The sequence below is a fragment of the Glycine soja genome, chromosome 19 (genome assembly GCF_004193775.1).
Source record: "Glycine soja cultivar W05 chromosome 19, ASM419377v2, whole genome shotgun sequence".
Taxonomy (NCBI): domain Eukaryota; kingdom Viridiplantae; phylum Streptophyta; class Magnoliopsida; order Fabales; family Fabaceae; genus Glycine; species Glycine soja.
In genome coordinates, this window is record NC_041020.1 from 28,316,702 (window position 1) to 28,333,405 (window position 16,704).

The 16,704-nt window shown below is 31.0% G+C and overlaps 1 pseudogene; it reads left to right on the top strand.

Moving 5' to 3' along the window:
• Positions 1-8,060: 8,060 nt before the first annotated feature.
• On the top strand, positions 8,061-8,642 carry LOC114397909 (annotated as a pseudogene).
• The last annotated feature ends 8,062 nt before the right edge of the window (positions 8,643-16,704 follow it).

A 16,704-nucleotide genomic window follows, 5' to 3' on the forward strand; every position in this document is an offset into this window, starting at 1 on the left:
TGTTAAACCACAAGAAATTGTTTTAGATTTATCCGTTCAAGGATCCAATCAAGTTTAATGTTGATGGACAAGAACTCCAAGAGAACCTAGAAATGAAGTTGTGTTTTGTAATATTGTTATAAGACTTTAAAGTTCTACACTTTTAGTATTTTGTAATATTGTTTTAACTTTTAAGGCTTCAAATTTCTAGCCTTCAAGTCTTCAATATTGTTTATTTAGTATCTTGTTATTTAGTGTTTAAGACTTTAAGTGTTTTGTTCAAGACTATTTTCTAAATTTTTCTTCTAGCTTGTGATTATATGTCGTGTGGTGTGGTGTAATAAGTAGTTAGTGAAAGATTTAATTTAACTAATATTTCTCTAATTCATTGAAATTTATTTTTCTAAAAAAATTGACTTTTTGTTGAATGTTTTTAAAAATATATTTTTCTAATTTTAGGTGGGTTGGTGGGCCAACCTGTTTAACTGGCAACTCGTGGTGGGTTGGGTCTTGTCATTATTTTCAAGATTAAACTATAAGTAGACCGGATTGGGTTGACCCGTTTATAGGGTTGGTCAAGGTGGGTTGGGCTAGTTCGTTTTGATAGCTCCAGAAATATCCTCAATCATGATGATACCTATATGAGTGGTGTGCTCATGAAAGACCAAGGGTGGTAATCCTTTGGTAAGTGGATATGCTATCATGGAGTTTATCCTGATGTGTTCAATAGATATTTGTCCACTCTTCACCCTTACTTTCACAACTAAGAACTTGATGTCAATGTATTTTGACTTACATGAACTCTTGTCGTTATTGGAATATAAAATTGTTGATTTATTGTTACAATCTAACTTTAGTGGTCTTTCTATGTTTCCCAATAAGCATAGCCCAGTGACAAAATTTCACAACCATATTCCATGGTTGAATGCCTCCAAACATGCTATAAATTCTGCCTCCATGGTGGAAGTCGCCACAAGTTTTTGCTTGACACTTTTCCATGAAATGACTCTTCCTACTAATAAGAAAATGTAGCCTGAATTGGATCTTTTACTATCTTGACATCCAACATAATTAGAATCAGAATATATTGTGATCTCCAACTGATCTAATCTATGATAGGTGAGCATGTAGTCTTTTGTTCTTTTTAGATAGTGCATAACCCACTTGGCTGCCACCCAATGACCCATTTCGGGATTACTCAATGTTAAGATGTGTACAAACTTGGACATACATAAGACTCCCAACAGCTGATGTATAGGGAATCTTTTGCATTTCTTTAATTTCAATGTGATTCTTAGGGCACTAACTTAGGCTAAATTTGTCACCTTTAGAAACAAGGGTATTCCCATGTTTGCAATCCTACATGCTAAAACTTTTTAGGACTTCCTCAATATAATTCCTTTTGTGATAATATAAGAATACACAAAGTGTGATCTCGGTGTATTTGGATTCCTAATACAAAGGAGGCTTCACCAAGATCTTTCATCTCAAAATTCTTTGATACAAATTTCTTGGGGTCATTCAATATGCCTATATCATTGGTGGCAAGCAAAATGTCGTCCACATACAATGCTAGGAATATTAATTTACTCCCACTAAACTTTTGATATAGACAATTATCAACAATGTTTAACTCAAAATCAAATGAGATAATTACTTGATGAAATTTATGGTACCACTATCGAGAAGCTTGCTTGAGTTCATAGATGGATTTAGTCAATTTACAAACTATCTTGTTAGGTTTCCCAACTTAAAGTTTTCAGGTTGCACCATATAAATTGTTTCATCATTTTCACCATTGAGAAATGTTGTCTTGACATCCATCTAATGAAACTCAAGATCAAACTGTGTCACTAGTGTCATGAGTGTCCTAAAAGTGTCTTTCATAGAAACTGGAGAGAAAGTCTCTTTAAAGTCAATCATTTCCCTTTGAGTATAACCCTTTGCCACAAGACGAGTCTTATATCTCTTCACATTACCATTTGCATCTCGTTTGGTTTTAAATATCCATTTACAACAACGGGTTTTATATCTTTAGGTAGTGGAATGAGTTCTCAAACATTATTGTCTTGCATGGATTTGTACTTTTCATTCATTGCTTCAATCCATTTTTGAGAGTTAGTGTTTTTCATGGCTTGATGGAAGTTGATTGGATCATCCTCCACCATACCATTATCTCCATCATGCTCTTGAAGAAACACAATTAATCATCTGGAATTATATTTTTCCTCTCTCTAATAGATCATCGTTAAGGCACTTGTTGTTAAGGTTGTTCCATAGGGATTTGTTCAACATTATCTTGTTAAGGTTCCATATTTACTTGAAAAATTATAGGTATGATAACCTTTGCATTTTCAAAAGCAACAATAGGAATTGGAACCAATTCTTCCTCAAAAGTAATGTTTCTAACTTCATTTCCCCCCAAACCTAACATCCTAAAAATCTGTCAAGTTCCCGTCTCAAATATAGTCTTAAGTGTGGGATCATAGAACTTATATCCCCATGTAGTGTTCAAAGTATCCAATAAAGTAACCATTGATTGTTTTGGAGTCCAATTTTTTTTCCTTGGGCCTTTAAGGTCATACTTCAGTCGGACATCCCCAAATGTGTAAGTGCTTAAGACTATGATTTTGTCTTGTCCAAATCTCATAAGGTGTTTTAGTAGTTGTTTTAGTTGGCGCTCTATTCAAAATGTAGGATGTTGTCTTTAATGCTTCTGCCCAAAGTGACTCAGGTAGGGCAGAATTACATATCATACTTATTACCATATCTTGAAGAGTCTAATTTGGTCTCTCAACTACACCATTCATGCTAGGTGACCCTGACATTGTGTATTGAGGGACGATTCCTGATTCCTCTAGGAATTTAGCAAATGGACCTTGACATTGTTCACCTGAACCATTATATCTATCGTAGTATTCACCACCATGATCAGATTGAACATTCTTAATTCTTTTGTTATGTTGATTTTCTACTTTAGCTTTAAATATTTTGAACATGTCCAAAGCCTCTGATTTTTCATGAATATAGATACCCATATCTTGAGTAGTCGTCTATGAATGATATAATGTATTGTTGGCCATTCTGTGAAGGCTTAGGAAATGGTCCACAAATATTCATATGTATCAATTCTAAGATGTTAGAACTTCGATGGGCATCTATTTTCTTAGCTTTGGTTTGCTTACTTTTGATATAGCCAATACAAACATTAAAGTCTATAAACTATATATCATTCAAAATCCTTTCAGACACAAGTCTTTCAATTCTTTGTTTAGAAACGTGACCTAATCTCTTGTGCCATAATGATCTTGAATTCTCATGATTAATGTTATGCTTAGTACCGCGTGAAGATGCATGCAAAGTTTCTTGATAAGATGTAATTGTCTCGAGCAAGTATAAATTATCATAACATATTAGGGAACTAGTACCAACAATATTTGAATTTATAGATAATACAAACTTATTGTTTCCAAATGAACAAGAGTAACTTGATTTATCCAATACCAAAGCAGAAACTAAATTCCGCCTAAATGACGATACACCAAAAGTACTATCAAATCCAAATAATATCAAATTCCTAATAACAACCTAAAATGACCAATTACTTCTACTTCTACTGACTTTCCATCTCCCACATAAATGTATCTTTCAACATCCGTTGGCTTTCGATAGTTCAGGAAACCCTACATAGAAACACTTACGTGAGTAGTAGCACAAGAATCTAACCCCAAGTATTTCTAGATACTGAAGCTAAACTTCAAAACAAACAAAAGTAAAAGGTATACCTTTCTTTAAATGCCATAAATGATACCTAAGACAATTCTTCTTTTGATGTCTAGATTTCTTATAAAATAAACATTTATCCTTATCAATGATAGGTTTCTTTTAATCTGAATCACTTACAACCTCAAATCTCTTTCTCTTTTTGCCCTTTCTCATAGAGGTGCTTCCCAAATTAACACTTTTAGTGATATCATGCTTCAGTCTTTCTTCCTCTTCCACAAGATAAGAAATAAACTCATTAAGAGTTCATTTTTCCTTATGACAATTATAAGTTACCTTGAATTGAATGTATTGCACGGGAAGAGAGATCAAAACCAAATGTACTAGGAGGTCTTCAGATAGTTGAAGCTTGAGTACTTTAAGCTTAGAAACTATATGAGACATTTTCATGATGTACTCTCTAATGTTTCCTTTTCTGTTATACTTCATGGAAATCAAGTATTGTAGCAACGTACTTGTTTCCACCTTATCGCTTTTTGCAAACTGTTTCTCTAGTTCATCAAGGAAATCCTTAGCATTGGTGATCCCTTTGGACACTGTACCCTTAAAGGCTTCTAGAATGCCACGCTTAATGATCATTAGACTCATGTGATGTGAGCGATCCCACTTCTCAAAGTGCCTCCATTCTTCAGAGGAACTTGTATCATTAAGATAAATAGGTTGCTCAGTCCGTAATGCAAGGTCTAGATCCATGCAACCCAAACAAGCTGAATGTTGTCTTTCCATTACATGAAATTAATCCCACTTAACACGGGAATTAATTGTTAGATAATTGAAGAAACAATAGTTGAAAGAAAAAGAATACAACATAATTTGCATACTCATAACAAAATATTTAACTAGCAATAATAAATTCAAGTAATTATAACCCATTACAAGATACCGATAACAACAACATTAATATTAAGCCTTTGGACAATAATATTAAATGTAAATGACAAATCTTGTAGCAATGATCAAACACTAACAATAATTCATGCCAAATAACAAAACAAACTTTGGATTGATTTATTATTTGCATGAATCCATATATTATTGTGTATTTATCACCTCAAATGCATGTATAATTCTGTCAAATATTAACTTTCCATTTGGCTAGTAAAATACCTGCATGAAATTACACATACATATAACATTCATTACACTTTATGAAAATATCTTCACAAAAGATGTCACTTTAGCAAATATTGTGTCAGTTAATCCACTAAGAATTATGGATAAAATTATTAGGGATAACAAATAATTTTCTTTAATATAATTATTTGAATTTAAATGCCAAAAAAATGAATTAATTTCAAAGAAAATATATATAATTTAGGTTTCAAATCCATCATAATTGAACCAAATGGCATAGTGGATTAAGGTGCCTCCTTTTTTACAACTGTCACAAAAAATACTCAACACATGTATTTGAAGAAGAAGAAGAATTCTGAATTATTTTCTTAATGATTCAACATAAAAGTGTCTCTAATACCACTTGTTAGAAATTGGGAAAAGTTAAACTAGATTATGATAAACATTATACTTGAACTTCTATGTTAAATCATCAAGAATATAAAAAAAAAAAAATAAGGCTGTAGTGGAAGTATACTAGTATTCATGGATGATTATAAGATGAAGAAACAATTGGGTTTAATGATCTTCTAGGTCTCTATGCACAACCCCTCTTGATCTTCTCTAGTGATGGGATGTTAGAAAAGAAAATTGATACATATGACTTGGGGACCATAACTTTTTTTTATAATAGTTAAGTATCCTTTCATGAAGAGTTTATCTTTTCATCCTTATACTTATTCACTAAGAGTTGTAACTATTAAATATTCCTTATTTCTATTTCCCTCATCATAATAACAGAAATAAGACTTATGGTATCTACACATTATATATAATTGACCACACCAAATGAGATGTTATATATCCCATTAAATTTATCCTTATAAATCACTTTAATAAGGACAATCAAATCTTATAGATAACATATAATATATAATTTAATATTATATGTAGACTCACATATTAAAAATATCTAATAGTATATAGTTATAGATATTAAAATAGCTAATATTAGAAGAATGTGAATAATGGAAAATAAAGGCCCAAAGTCTTCTATTATACTTTAATTTGTTTGCATTCTCTCTTTGATAGTACAATTTTTCTCAACCTATCCATTGTTCATTATTTATGTCTAACAATTCCAATAAATAGATTCTTTGTTTTTTTTTTGTACTACTCTTCACTAAATATATCAATCTTGTCCATATATATTCATTTTCTTTGGTTTTTTTTATAATTTTACTACAAACTTCTCTAACTTTTTCTGATTTTTTTTTTAAAAAAATTGGGTTGATTAATATGAATTTTTTTATTGACAAATGCTAGTTTGTTAAATTTTGTTAGAAATGTATGTTAGTTGGAGGATTCAAACCCGTGACTTCTCCCTCTCCCCTTTTCCCTTTTCCCTTCACCCTTTCCCAACCATTAGGTCAACCTTATATCTTCGGTCTAATTTTAGCATGATAGGGCAAGGAATTCGGTAAAAAATAATTCAAAAACTAGAAAAAAAAGTTAGAAAATTTAAATGAAATGATTAAATAGAAAAAATAGGAATTTTTTTTTAATCCAAATCTTATATTTGGCTCCCTCAATATTTCTATTCAAGTTCCGCCACGGCAAGCTTAGACAACTTAAAGAAACCAATTTGGAAAGCATAATGAGCCCAACATTTTACACTCAAGATATATCTATGAAATTTATTTGGATGAATATTTGGGTTGAATAGTTAACTGAGCCCATTGCATTTATTATGTCCGAATATATTCAAAGGATATTGAAGATATCATATGTTTAACATTTATTATTAAGATTTAGAGTTTAGAGTTTATATCATTATGATATGTTTTTATCTTGTCTTTGGATTTGTTTCATTTATTAGAACTCTTATTTTGTTAAGATTTGTTTTCTCTTTTAGGATCAAAATCTTATTTTATCATATCTTTAGTTCATATAAGATTATTGTTTTATCTTATCTTTAGGTTAGACACTATTAAAATTTGTTTTCCGTCACTTGTTTTGTATTTCCCTATAAATAGGAAGCCATGTAATGGAAATGAAAACAAATTGAATAAAATTTGAGGATTTACTCCATGTTCTTGATTAAAAACTTTACAATGTTGATTCTACTAGCATGTCATAGTTAAGGTCACTCTTTTTGATAACTTTAGTTTTATCGATAATCATGTGTTATCTATCATTTGTTTGTTTATCTCATTCAATCTTAAAAAAATGTTTTGGTTGTTGCTTTTGTTATTTATTCTATTGTGTCATCTTTCTTTGTTCTATTTCTTTGAATATGTTCATCTTTCTTCGTTCTATTTCTCTGAGTTTGTTCATCTTTCTTTGTTCTATTTCTTTGAGTATGTTCATCTTTGTTTTCTCTATATCAATTAAACAATGGACTAGTATAGAAAAAAGTTACAAGAGTATTCTTCATTTTCTTTATCTTTTTCTCTCAATTCTTTCTTTTTCATGATCCTTTTCTTTCAACTCTTTTTCTCTTATCTCTTTTTCTTTCTACACTTTTTCTATATAAGTTTTCTCTCGTTTTCTCCCAAATTCTTTTTTCCTTCAATGTTTTTTCTCTCATCTCTTTTTCTTTCAACAATGTAAAGCACCCCCAATCAATCAAACATTTTATTATTTTGTAACATCATTTGCTTTCAGTTTGTTATTTGTTACTGTCTGCCATTGTTTTTCAACTTTCAACTTTTATTGTTTACTTTATCCATTTTTTGTTTTCATCGTATCCAAAATTGCAAACTGTCTTTGGAGTAGTGTGAGGACTCATAGTCAAAAGATAGATTTTCTCTTTTGAAGTCTTTGTTTGAATACTATTTTGAAATTGTGTTGGGGAAAAAGGTTAGCGGAATTCCATTTTGGCTAGAAATTTCATTCATGCAACAACAATTATTTTCCATTACATTTATTTAACTCATGATATGATAGCTTTTACAATATGTTTTTTGGTGTACAATGATCCATTGAGGTTGGAACCTATGACCTCATGCATACTATCCCAAATCCCTCACCACTAGGTTTTTACAATATTGTACTAAAATAATAATAAAAATTTAATTCCCCTCAGACAAAAATGGATAAAGTAAACAAAAAATTTAATATTGTTTTAATACCAGATCAATGAGCCCAAAAAACCCTCAGACAAGCCTCTGAGGCTTCCCTTGCAGGATGTCTACAAGATTGGTGGTATTGGGACTGTGCCAGTCGGATGAGTTGAAACAAGTGTCTTGAAGCCCAGTATGGTGGTGACTTTTGCTCCCACTGGCCTAACTACTGAAGTTAAGTTTGTGGAGATGCACCATGAAGCTCTCCAGGAGGCCCTTCCAGGTGACAATGTAGGATTTAATGTGAAGAATGTTGCAGTCAAGGATCTCAAGCGTGGTTTTGTTGCCTCAAACTCTAAGGATGATCCTGCCAAGGAGGCTGCCAACTTCACATCCCAAGTCATTATAATGAATCATCCTGGTTAAATTGGAAATGGTTATGCTCCTGTTCTTGACTGCCACACTTCTCACATTGCTGTCAAGTTTGCCGAACTTGTGACCAAGATTGACAGGCGATCAGGTAAGGAAATTGAGAAGGAACCCAAATTCTTGAAAAATGGAGATGCAGGTTATGTTAAGATGATTCCCACCAAGCCCATGGTGGTCGAAACTTTTTCCGAGTATCCTCCTCTTGGTCGTTTTTCCGTGAGGGACATGCGTCAAACTGTGGCTGTAGGAGTCATCAAGAGTGTGGAGAAGAAGGACCCCACCGGAGCCAAGGTCACCAAGGCTGCAGAGAAGAAGTGAATGCATTTTTGTGTTTCTTCAAGTACATGCGATCATAGTTACAGTTATGATTACACAAAATAGTGGCTCCTTAGTATTTTATCTTTTGAGAGTCTAGGTGCTTTTACTTGTTATAGTTTTATGTGTCAATCGTTCCATTGCTACCATACCTTTAAAAACTGGGTTCTTAATCGGCGGCGGTGAGTTTTCATTATGTGCTGAGTTTTCATTAGTTTTGCTCCTTTGCTGCCGAGGATTTATAAGTGTTAGCCGTTACATTTTATAGGTTTTGTTCAATCTTTTTGTTCTTTCAAAATTTGGTCAGACATCGTGGGTATAGCTGCATGACTTAGACATTGATTTGATTTTGCTCGATTTTACTTAATCAATTTTTGGTTAGGATAGCTTATGAATATAGTGTATAGTCTAAAATTGGTGAATTTTCACTTTCATTTTTTTAACTCATTTGAACTTTTTTTATAGTAAACTCTTCTCAATAACAACACGATGATTAGAAATCTGGTAACTCCTAATAATAATTGTTTCTAAAAAATTTACCTTAAGGCAATTCAATTTTATTTTCAATGAATTTGAAATACTTCTATCATAATTCAATTGTTTGGATATGGGACTTCAAAGAATTTAAATTTATGTCATTTTTAAAGGAATTTTAATAGACTAAAATCATACAAATTGAAATTTCACCTAAATGGTAAGAATTTCAAATTCACTCCTCTCACACTATAGGTGGCCCATACATTCTAACTCGTTCTCTCTCTCATGCTTGTGTCGTGTTCTTTCTCACGGTGATTGTAGGTTTCTCAACTCCTTCAATCTAGATTCTAGGGGTTGAGCCTCAAAAAACCTATCTATCTTTTTCTCTATTTTCATTCTCTTTCTCTAACTATTTAACCATTCAATAAGGATTTCTCTCCAAAATCATCGTTATCATCATCAACAACAACGCTTCAATGATCAAAATCCCAAGTTGGTTCCTCTTCTTATTCTTCTTTTCATTTTTTTTTCTCATTTAATCTCAAATTGCACCTATGATCTTCTATGCTCTCATTTTTTGGTGAGCGAGATACCGAGCGTTTGGTTTCACATTTTGTGCAATTGTGGAATTAGAATTTGATAATTAGAATTATGCATTTTTGCTTTCGTGTGATTTCGAAATTTTGGGTCTCTTTCGATTGAAGTATGAATAATTGAATATAGTGGATCCTTGAGAGGTAATAGCATAGGACTTGTGTTGGTTTTTGTTTCATTTGACATTGATTGAGTTTTTTTTTGTTAATTTTGAATTGGGTGCATGCAATTATAGGTTTTTATGCATTTATTGCCCTTGGCAACATGTTTGTTATTGCTAGAAAGTGAAAAATTTTCAATATTTGGGAAGAGATAGACATAGCAGTGCATATGCTTATCCTTAGAATAGCTTTGTTTCTTCTTTAATGTTTACTATGTTGATTCATGTAGAAGGGATTTGAGGGGTGTGTGGAGAATTTAAGAAGAGAATAAAGATGAGTGAATCATAATGTGGTCTTGGAAACAATTTCATTAGAGAGCATATTTAGAATTTAATAATTATGGTTTCTGCAAGATAGCTTCATTTAGAGATATGTTTGGAAACACTCATTTTAGTTGAATTAATAAATTTCTTTTCAAACATTTCAGGAAGTTACATTAAAAAAAATTTTGTTCTAAAAACCAATTAAACCACAAAGTATAGAAATATTTAACCTTATTTCAGACTTTTTCTAGCTTAGTCTAAGAGCTTAGTAGTAATTATGAAGTATAGTTTCTTGTGTTATAAATCTAACTAGATTTTAACTACTATTCATGCTTTTGACGAATAGAAAAGAAAGAAATAAAAGATGATAAATGAGCGAACACATGCATGATGTTAACAAGTTGCTATATCTTCTCAAACAAGACTAGTAGTTACCAATAATTCATGTTATTATTGGCTTAGATGAATGAGTCTGACACAACTTTGAAGTTATGGAAAGTAGCAAATCACACATTTGATTTCTAGGTCACTTTTTTAATCCATTTTTTTTGTAATATCATATTCGCAGCTTTTTGTATACTGTGTCATTATACAAAAGGAAAAGAACAAGGTTCAACTTCTTTTGACACACATTCTCACAAGATAAAGATTGGAGAAAAAGAAGGAATAGCAATTTCTTTGAATAAAATGACCAACTCTTTTGATCGAATGGTAGAAAAAATGGATGCTAAAATTGATTATGAAGATATTCAAGAAATGTTACGTGAGGTAGCTTTGATATCAAATTTTAATAGACAACAATGAGCTAAACCTATTAAATGGTTAGCTGATGATTCAAAACAATTAGCTATTAATTGTGAAGCCCTTCCAATTGACTAGGAGATAGATGATGTTTTAACACATATTGCAAAATGAAACTTGGTGAGTAACCTTTTCTCTACATTTTTAGTTTCAACTTTCAAATCAGAAAATTGTGTCTTTTTTATGCCTGGTTGAAGTTATATTTTCACTTTTGTAAACCTTTTATTTATGATGGTTTTACTGTATTTTCTGTAATGAAAGATCACTCTGCTAGGGATCTATTTGCAAGAGTGAGAATAGGTGTGGGGGATTAAAGTTTAGCAACACCTGAGAGCAGTGTGTTTTTGTTATGTGCTTCTCATAGTTGGTTTTTTACATTTATGCACTCTTGCTTATATTATAGAAATTTTATTTTATCACCATGCCTCATTATTTGGGTAGAAACTGTCCTACTCTTATTTTATACTTAGATATTGTGTCAAATAATTTAAACAAGTTTTGTTGCAAAACAAGTTGTTCCTCATATTTATGTTGCCATCAATTTTTAGTCCTCTATTGCTTGCTAAAGAGAACGACACATCTCTTTCGCTCAACTTCAACTCATTTGTAGGCATGAAGTACCAAATCACGTGTAGTGTTTTAAATACTTCAACTTCAAAATTCAGAATGAATTCACTTTGAAAAATTATTTACAAGTCTTATCAAAAGCATTTAGAAATGATGAAATATCCAACATAATGAGTAACTGAAATTGAATGCTTAAACTAACAACATTATGAACATATTTGATAGAAGCATTCTCTTACAAAATGGAATGAATTGCCATATTCTAGAGATTGCAAATGGTTAGATATTTAGATCTTTTTAGTGGTTTCCTTGGTATAATTTGTATTGCCATTTTAGTTAATTTTTTTATTAAATGAATCATATGTCATACTAAGTTATTTGTCCTTCCTGCTATGACTTATATTATTTTGTTTCTTCTATGTCAGACTATTGTGAATAATGAATAGAGGAGTTATATTCTTACAAAGCAAGAAAAAAAATTGATTCTTCCAAAATTGTTTGATTATGTTGTTTGTTTTGGATCCTCTAATTTGCAAAATAGTTCGTGAATGATTGAGTATTATTAGTGAAGTGACATCAATGTGGATGATATATGATTTTAGGTCTTAATATGTATTGAAGTATTTTCTTCTCTTACGAACGATGAAATTAATATCAATATTTGAGTTTTGTATAAGATGATTGTCCTTAAATTAAGTAATTATTTATTTCTAATATATTTATAAAAAATATTGTGAGACTACATAATTGAATGTTTTTTAACAAGGTATTAGATTGAACAAGGAATTACATATCATTCATCTTTAATTTTGCAATATTGTTTAATCCAAGTTTTTTTTGGTGTAAGATTCAAAACTGTTTAATCCAATTATTATTATTTATTTATTTTTATGTTTTTAATTATTAAATATTAAAAAAATAATTATTAAATATTGCCTAGCATTAAAATTATTTTGAATATTTAAGTATTTAAAAAATGACTAATATTTATTTTTATTCAATATTGAAATTTTAATTTTTACATAAATATTTTAAAATGAATATTTGAATTTTATTGAAATTGAATTACTTTATCCAAACCAGAAAATTAAAATATAAGAAATTAAATTTCTTCATCCAAATAAAATATTTACAAAATGAAAAAAATTTAAATCAAAATAATTAAAATGTTGTGTATTTGAATTTCCTACAAATTTTTAAATCCTCCGTCCAAACACTTAGTAAGATAATTGTTTGGGCAATTTTCAAAGTATTGTGTGTGAATGTATGAATACGGGATTTTGATGCTGCCAAAAGTAGAATCAAACAAAGTTGCTTCAACAAACATTCAAAGGTTAAGCATTGCTTCAAGATTAATTCAAGGTCAAGAAAAAGATAAAGCCTCAAAGAATCTCACTGGTTGATCAACTTTTGCCTCAAACAAATTGTTTCCAACAAATCAAGGCACTGGTAGTCGATTACCAGACACTATAATTGATTACCAGAAGATAAGTTTGCAAATCAACTTTTCAAAAGGGTTTTGAAATTTAAATTTTGAATCTTCTAATCGATTACCAGATGGTTGTAATCGATTACCAGTGAGAAAATTTCAGAATAACATTTTGAAAAGACACATGTCTTCAAACCATTTTGAAAAGGTTCGATGGACCTATATATGTGTGTGTATAACTTCAAAAAGCAAGAGAGAGATGTTTTAAGAGAACTTAATTGTCAAATGCTCTCTCAACAACTCTTGGTCAAACACTTGCAAATCTATTGAGAATTCTTCTAAGATCTTCAATTTGTATCATCTACTCTAAAGGAGAGAAATCTTTTTGTTCATCTTGAACTCAGTTGTAATCGAGAGGCTGGTTGTCTCTTGGATTGTGAGAATTGTAATCAAGACATTGGTTGTCTCTTGGAGAATCTTGAACACAAGGGTGAGGGATCCCAAGGTGTGTTCAAAGTCTTTAAAAGATTTACAGAGATAGTGGAAAATCTCAAGTGGATTGCTTGAGGACTGGATGTAGGCACGGGAAGTGGCCGAACCAGTATAAATCGAATTTGCAATTCTCTCTTCCCTTATATTATTTATTTTATTGCAATCAATTTTGTCTTCCACGTTTAAAGAATATTATTAAATTGATTGTTGCTTCTTCTTCTGCATTCTGAGCCTATCATTTAAAAAGGGGGTTAAAAGCTTGTTAGTGGGAAATTTTGTAAGACTTAATTCAACCCCCCCCCTCTTAAGTTATTGAGGCCACTTGTCCAACAAGTGGTAACAGAGTAGGTTTCTTGTTTAAAGTTTAAAAACTTCAAGAATAATTATGGCCTCATCTAACTTTCCATTTCCTGAGGGAATTCTATTAATAGGCCTCTTGTTTTCAATAGCGAGGGTTATCACTATTGGAAAACTCGAATGCAGATCTTTATAGAAGCCATAGATTTAAATATATGGGAAGCCATTGAAATTGGTCCCTTCATTCCTACAATGGTAGTGAGAAATGCAACTATAGAAATACCTAGAGAAGAATAGGATGCTGATGAAAAAAGAAAGGTTCAATATAATTTAAAAGTCAAGAACATAATTACTTTTGCATTGGGCATGGATGAGCATTTTAGAGTCTCAAATTGTAAAAATGCAAAAGAAATGTGGGATACATCACAAGTAACCCATGAAGGCACAACTGATGTTAAGAGATCTAGAATAAACAGTCTCACACATGAATATGAACTGTTTAGAATGAATCAAAATGAGACCATACAAGATATGCAAAAGAGATTTACACATATAGTTAATCATTTTGCATCATTGGGAAAAATATTTCCTAATGAAGATCTCATTAACAAAGTGTTGAGATGTTTAAGCAGGCAATGACAACCAAAGGTAACTGCAATTCCAGAATCGAGAGATCTCACTAACATGACTCTTGCAACTCTTTTTGGAAAGCTTCAGGAACAAGAAATGGAACTTATGAGACTAAACCAACATGAAGAAAATGACAAGAAAAAGAAAGGAATTGCATTTAAAGCCTCATCTTCTATTCAAGAAGAAAGTGACAAAAAGGACTTGATTAACATAGAAGAAGATGATGATTTCAGATTCTTTGTAAAGAGATTCAATAAATTTCTGAGAAACAAAGAAAATCAAAGGAGATTAAAATTCAATGCAAAGAAGAAAGGAGAAGATTCCTCCTTAGCCCCAAAATGCTATGAATGTGATCAACTTGGGCACTTGAGATTTGATTGTCCTGTCTTTAAAAGAAGAATGGAAAAATCCGACAAGAAAAGTTTCAAAGATAAGAAAGAAAAGAAAGCATACATCCCTTGGGAAGATAATGACATGGATTCATTAAGTGATTCAGAAAATGAAATCATAAATCTGGGTCTCATGGCCAAAGACTATGAAAGCGGAGAAGAGGTAATGTCTTCTAACTATGACTTATCTATTTCTTTTGATGAACTCCAAGATGCATTCAATGACTTGCATAAAGAATCTGTCAATCTTGCCAAATTAGTTTTATATTCTAAGAAAACTATTTCAAGTTTAGAAAATGAAAATTTGAAATTAAATGTAGAGTTAGAAAATCTTAAATCTGAAATTAAAATTTTAAAATCAGTAGATAAAAACCAATCTTCTACAAAATGCTTGATACAAGAAAACAATAAAGCATCTCATTCATGCGAATGTTGTGATAAATTCAAAGAAAAAATTGTAGATTTAAAAATTGCTCTTGCCAAATTTACTCTTGGTAAAAATAATTTAAATATTATATTAGAGCAAATAAAGATGTGTTTTTGATAAGGCAGAATTAGGATATAATCCTGAATATCAACAAAAGATGCATAAAAATTTCTTTCCCTCCACTCAAAAGGCTAGTTCTCCCTTGTTAACATGTTTTTACTGTGGTAAGAAAGGTCATAGTGCATCAACATGTTATATTAGAAAAAATGGTAGTAACATTGGAAAAATGGTATGGGTTCCAAAAGAATCTTTAGTCAAAACCAACATTCAAGGACCCAAGAAAATTTGGGTACCAAAATCAAAATATGATAATATGAATGATGGACTCCTTGAAGCAAAGTTGGTACATTGATAGCGGTTGCTCCAAACACATGGCGGGAGATGCATCAAAGTTTATTCATATTTCTTCCAAAAATAGTGAATATGTGACCTATGGAGACAACAACAAAGGTAAAACTGTTGGAGTTGAAAAAATAGGTACGAATCCCTCTACCTCCATAGAAAAATATTTTACTTATTGATGGTCCTAAACATAATTTATCAAGTATTCATCAATTATGTGATAAAGGTCTTTTGCTATCATTTGATTCTCATATTTGCTTTTGATGAAATCAATTTGATGGACCTTGGTGAATAATCTAGGATTGTTTTTTAATGTGTTTGGAGAAGTTTTGATAATTAAGGGTTCTTTTATTAATTGATACACTATTAGAAAATACACTTTCAACATCGATTATTTAGAACATTCTACATCGGTTCTAAAACCGATGTTGAAAGTGCCGATGTTGAATGTATCACTGTTAACATCGGTTTTGTAAAACCAATGTTAACATATATATGACAACGTCGGTTCTCTAAATACCCGATGTTAAACACAATGAACAACAACAAAAAAAGTGTACGCATTATGAACGTTGACATCGGTTTTGTAGTAAAACTGATGCTAATATAACATATTAACATCGGTTTTCTAGAAAAAACGATGTTAATGGAATATATTAACATCGGTTATCGTAGGAAACCGATGTTAATATATTCCATTAACATCGGTTTTTCTAGAAAACCAATGTCAACGTTGATGATGCATACACTTATTTGGTGTAGTTCTTTGTGTATAACATCGGTTATGTGTAGATAACCGATGCTAATATACAAATGTTTACATCGGTTATTTATAAATAACCGATGTTAATATACAAGCGTTGACATCGGTTATCTACAGATGACCGATGTTAAAATACAAACGCTGACATCGGTTATACACAAATAACCGATGTTAATATACAAACGTTAACATCGGTTTTCTATTACAACCGATGTTAAGGTTCATGTCGACATCGGTTTTTGTAAATAACCGATGTTGTTTATCATATTAACATCGGTTTTTGTTAATAATTGATGTTGTTTTCAAGTATTTTTTTTATATATACTTTCTGTTTTTACAGTAAACCAAAAATTGTACCTGTCAAATGCAATTTCAAGCCCAATTCACA